We start from the raw sequence: 6,000 nt of genomic DNA, 5'->3' as shown, positions 1-6,000 counted from the left end.
TGTTCTGGTTTGCTGGACAAATGGGGGCTCCTGTAACACTCATAGCTATGTATTTACAAGACAGCCCTGCAGCTACTTGGGAACTAATTCCGCCTCGCTATGAGATCGTTTGCCTTTAGAAAAGAAGATGTAAATATTCCCCACTCGGCTGAACAGAATGGCTCCACTGGGCTCCCCCAAACAGTCTTTAAGAACATCCTTTAACTTAGAAAAGATTTGCAAGGGCAGGCCGAGGGATGCGTCTAGGGGAAGAAGGGAAGCTGATATTACTGAGGGCCTACTAGGCGTCATGTTCCGTGCAGTGCTGAGCACTTTCACAGGCATAGTCTCCTTTACTTTTTGGGATGCAGCTGGCAGGGATCATTGTCTCCATTTCACAAATGAGAACACTGAGTCTCAGAAGTGTCCCAGGTGAGTTACACTCTGCAAAGGTTGGCATCGAACCCCAGGCCTGCCTGACACCTGGTGGCGGAGTGAACCCAGGGTGCAGTTCCAGCTCTGACACACGCTTGCTGGGTGCGTGGGCTTATCATTCTCTGAGCTTCAATTTCTTCATCTGTAGAAAGAGGGCACATGCCTTGCCTTCTCTGCCTCCTTAGAGTGGAGCCATGATGATGACATCCTGGCGACACTCAGAAGGTGCAGAGAGTCGCTATTTCTCGGCTTCTCCCACCAGTGAGACTGAGAGGAAGCCCAGGGAAGAAAAGATCTAGCTCTTGCCTTACCCAGGGGAGCTGGGCATGTCACCTGCCAGGAGGTTGTCTGCCAGGTTGTGACACAGGGAACAGGCCCTCATTTCTCCAGTGCAACTTTCCTGTTGGTGCTGCCTTCTCCATTTATTCAGAAGCTCATTACTTCTCACACCTGCCCTGCTACCACTCTGGTCTGAGCCATCTTCATCCCTCACTTGGATTCATAACCTCCAAACTGGTCTCCCTAATTCTGCTCTTGTCTCCTTAGAGCCTATTTTGTATCCAGCAGCCAGAGATATCATCAAAAACCCCAGGCAAAAATCATGTCAAAACTCTGCTCCAAAGCCTACACTGGCTCTAGGCAGGGGTGTCCACTCTTTATATTATTATTTTTATTATTTGAGATGGAGTCTCACTCTGTCGCCCAGGCTGGAGTGCAGTGGCACAATCTTGGCTCACTGCAACCCCCAACTCCTGGGTTCAGGCAATTCTCCTGCCTAAATCTCCAACCAAGTAGCTGAATTACAGGCATGCGCCACCACCCCTGGCAATTTTTTTTTTTTTTTTTTTTGGAGAGGCGGGGTTTCACCATGTGTCCCAGGCTGGTCTTGAATTCCTAGGCTCTAGTGACCCTCCCACTTCAGTCTCCCAAAGTGCTGGGATTACAGGCGTGACCAATCTTTTGGCCTCCCTGGGCCACATTGGAAGAATTGTCTTGGGCCACACGTAACATACCCTAATACTAACAATAGCTGATGAGCAAAAAAAAAAAAAAAAAAAGGCTCTAAAAGAATCTCATAATGCTTTAAGAAAGTTAATGAGTTTCTGTTGGGCCACATTCAAAGCTGTCCTGGGCCGCAGGAGTCCCTCGGGCCATGGCCATGGGTCAGACAGACCTGCTCTAGGGCCTAAGGCAAACCTCATCCTAGTTCACTCAGGACTTTCCCTGTTTTAGCACCAAAAGTTCTGTGTCCCAAGAGCTCCCTCTGTTCTGGGCAAAGTGAGATGGTTGGTCACCCTAAATGGCTCCCACCTTACTCTCAGTTAAAGCCAACATCTTTACAAAATCCTACAAGGCCCTACATCATCTGACCCTCATCACCTCTCTCATCTTGTCCACCATTCCTCACCCGCTCGATCACCCCACTGCAGCCATACTGGCCTCCTTGAAGGTGCTCAAACCCACCATTCCTGCTCCTACCTCAGGGCCTTTGCATTGACTGTTCCCTCTGCCTAAAATGCTTTTCCCAAGTTCTAGACATAGCTGGTCCCTTTACTTTCTTCAGATCTTTACTTAAATGTCTTTCCCAAGGAATCCTTCGCCTGCCCACCCTATCTAAAATGCTCTCTGCACCACTTCCAATGCCTTCTAGTCCCTTCTACAGCTTCTTTTTTTTTTCCTCCTCCACATTTTCAGTGACCTAATATCTCGTATAGTTCACTTACTCCTCTTGTTTACCATTTGCTCCCACCCCCAACTATCATGTAAATTGCATGAAAACGCAAATTATCTGTCTGTTTTATTAACTGCTTTATCTCTGGTGCCAGATAAAGCCTGACACCTAGCAGGTGTTTTGTGGATAAATTTCCTTAGCATCAACCATTAATTGGGTCCTGGACCTCACAGCTGTCTGGAGAGAGCCCCAAGTAAATAGCTGCAAACCTAAGGGCAGACATGGACCAGCGAGTAGATAAAGAAAATGTGTTATCTTTATACCATGGAATACTACTCAGCCATAAAAAAGAATGAAATAACGTCTTGCAGCAACTCAGATGGAGCTAGAGGCCATTGCTCTTTTTTTTTCTTTTTTATTATACTTTAAGTTCTAGGGTACATGTGCACAATGTGCAGGTTTGTTGCATATGTATACATGTGTAGAGGCCATTATTTTAAGTGAAGTAACTCAGGAATGGAAAACCAAATATTATATGTTCTCACTTATAAGTGGGAGCTAAGCTATGAGGTCGCATAAACATTAAGAGTGATATACTGCCAGTCTGGGCAACATGGCGGAAGCCCGTCTCTACAAAAAATACAAAAAATTAGCCAGAGTTGGTATCACGCACCTGTAGTCCCAGCCACTTGGGAGGTTGAGGTAGGACAATCACCTGAGCCTGGAAGGTCGAGGCTGCAGTGAGCTGAGATCATGGCACTGTACCCCAGCCTGGGCAATAGAGTGAGACCCTGCCTTGAAAAGAAGAGTTATGTAATGGACTTTGGGGACTCAGGGTTGAGGGGGAAGGTTGGGAGGGGAGTGAGGGATAAAATACTGCATATTGGGTAGTGTACACTGCTCAGGTGACAGGTACACTAAAATCTCAGAAATGACCACTAATGAACGTATCCATGTAACTGAAACCACCTGTACCCCCAAAACTATTGAAATTATATATACATATGTAACTAAAATAATTTTTAAAAATACCTAAAAACAGAGGGAGGTACAGGTGTGCAGAAGGCTACGGCAGCCTTCCCAGCCCCACCTGGAAGTCAAGGAAGGCTGACATCTGGAGAAAGGAGGGCAATTAGCAAGGTGAAAAGGCAGGCGAGACTAGTGTAAGCCTCTAAGACCAGTGGATGGTCTTTTGAGTGGATGCTCAAAAAATACCTGTGCATGAGTGAGTATATGAATGAATAAATGAGTGTCCCAAGTGGAGATAAAGGCATGCAAGAAAGCCCAGAAGGGAGAAAGACCAGGGTAGGATTGGAGCTGCATCCAGGGCAGAGACAGGCAAGACAGGTGGAGACCACATCACACAAGAGCCAGGTATAGTAATGTCTATAGTGTCTGTGAGAGTGTTGCCAGAGGAGATTAACATTTGAGTCAGTGGACTGGGAGAGACAGACCCACCCTCAATCTGGCTGGACACCATCTAATCAGCTGCCAGAGTGGCAAGAACAGAGCAGGCAGGAGAAGATGGAAAAGCAGACTTGCTCAGTCTTCCAGCCCTCATCTTTCTCCCATGCTTGATGCTTCCTTCCCTTGAATATCAGACTCCAAGAGATACTAACAGCCATAATAATAACAACTTCAGCTCACATTTATGGGGTGCTTACGAAGTGCTAGGCCAATTCAAAGTGCATTTTCATGAATCTGTTTGTTTAATTCTCACATCGCCCTTTGCCTTGGCTTTAGTCTTAATGCAGGCTCCCCAGAAAATGCACCTGGGGCAAGTTTTAAATGCTCATATGCTCTTGGAAGGTACAGTCTCAGGGCAGAGAGACTAAGAGGAGAAGGGAAATGAGGCAGGAGAGCTAAGACACAAGGTCAGTGATGCACTACCAAGCTGGTTACGGTAGTTGGTTGGCTGATGTGGTCTGTCCCCAGTTAGACTGCATAGGAAAATTTCCTGGTGTGGTCCAACAGAAGGAGGAGTGGAGAGAGTGTGTAACTACAGCTCCCTCAAATCTCCTGTTTCCCGCGCTTAAAGTGCACCCTGATAGGAGATCCTTTTCATAATATGCATGTGGTAGGAGGAGCCAGAGATCCTGGACTTTGGCTTCAGGTGGTTGGATTCCATGGGCATGGAGTACGTTGCCATAGCAACAGCCGTGAATCAGGTAGCAATTGAGATTCCAGGAGTTATATGAGACCAAGAGAACCTGAGGGGGCTCATGAGATGGATCCAATATCATCATTGTCCTGACTTTACAGCAGGAAACGGAAGCACAGAGAGGCTACACAGCTCCACCCATACGGCCAGCCTGTGGTGAGCTTAGCACCACACTGAACAAAATTTGGGCCACTCAGGATTGCAGAGAAAAAAAGAATGTAGACCTAAATCTTTGAGACCAGAACTTGGAGGTGCTGTCAGGATTCTTTAGTGCACCCTAGTTATTTACAATTGACCCAAAGACTGAATTATCCTCAAATCATTTCTCTCCAGCTCTAGGAGGCAGCAAGAATTTGAGGGAAAACACCAGGTTGAAGTCTGCTTCCAAATTACTGTGTAACTGTAGGCAATAGATGCTCCTTCCGTGGTGCTGTTTCTGCATATAAAATGATGCGGCCAGTGTAATGTACTGGTACCAGCTGGGCCCTGCCAGCAGTATTTGCTCCTCAGTCACAGGGAACACTCTTGCCTGTCCCCATCCATGCCCTCGAAACGCACTCCTGGGACTTCCATGCACAGGTAAGGGGCATTAGTCCGTGGACCATGAGCCATCATGCCCACATAGCCCTAAATGAGACACCCAGGGAACCACCAGCAACAAGAATAATTTCCAGTACTTCCCTTTATTCGGAGAGGTCACATTTAAACTCTTCCAGAGGCCTTTGATGCCAAAAATTGAGTTCCCTCAAATATGGGAGAACAGGCTGGGCACCTATGGAACGAGCTTCTTACCCACCCCACTTTTGAGGTAGGTTGCTTGAGACTGAAGTGAACAATAGGGATGAATGCCTCCTAGGGCTGAGTTAGGCACTCCCTGCCTGTGCTAGGCCAGGGAACTCTTTGGAACTCTTTCGAATGTTCCCTGCACTGGCCGGACAACCAGGCCTGGAACTCAAAGGAGATCAGAGTGACTGTCTTAGGAAGAGCACTGAATGAGGAGTCAGGAGCTCTGAACTCTAATCCCAGCTTCTCCACTGCTAACTCAGGCCAGTCACTTGGTCTTGCTGAGCCTCAGCTGCCCCATCTGTAAAATGGGCATAGTAATCCTTGTCCTGGTGCTTCTGCTGGCCAGATAGGCTCTAAAGATAGGTCTCCGCTCCCACCCCTTATTACTCAAAAAGAAACCAAAAATTAGAGGGGTTTAACAAACTACTTGAGGTTACACAGCTTAAAAGATGGCAAAGCCAGGAGTACACCCAAGCCTAGTCCTAGACACAGGTCCCCATTGCCTCCCAGATGGAGCAGGCAGGCCCAGCTTTGTTTAACCAGGAGATGGTGCAGGTGAAGTGATGTGATCCATAGGCCCGTTCAGCCAGCTGACCTTATAGGAAAGCACTATCTACACTGCAAGCTTAGCCCATGATGTTAATACCAAGAATGCATATATTTGGAGATAGAGCCCCGAGTTCAAATCCCAGCTCCACTTGTCTGTGTTTCTGTCCTCTCTGAGCCTCAATGGCTGGTATGGGGAAAAGTCATTAACTTGACCCCTTGTTATGTTCTCTCTCCCCACTCGCTGAACAATGAAAATTGCTCACCATCAGCCACAGACACTGACTCGTTTTACCAAGGGTGAGGTCACTGTGCTTTAAGGGACTGCATCCTCCAATGTCCTTCCACCTTTTGCTGCAGACCCCCTTTTTGCATAAGCTGAGGATCAAGGGAAGACCAAGGGCTTTTGGTAAATGCAGCC

Source organism: Macaca nemestrina, chromosome 15, assembly GCF_043159975.1.
Source record: "Macaca nemestrina isolate mMacNem1 chromosome 15, mMacNem.hap1, whole genome shotgun sequence".
NCBI classification, from domain to species: Eukaryota; Metazoa; Chordata; class Mammalia; order Primates; family Cercopithecidae; genus Macaca; species Macaca nemestrina.
This window is presented reverse-complemented; position numbering follows the sequence as displayed.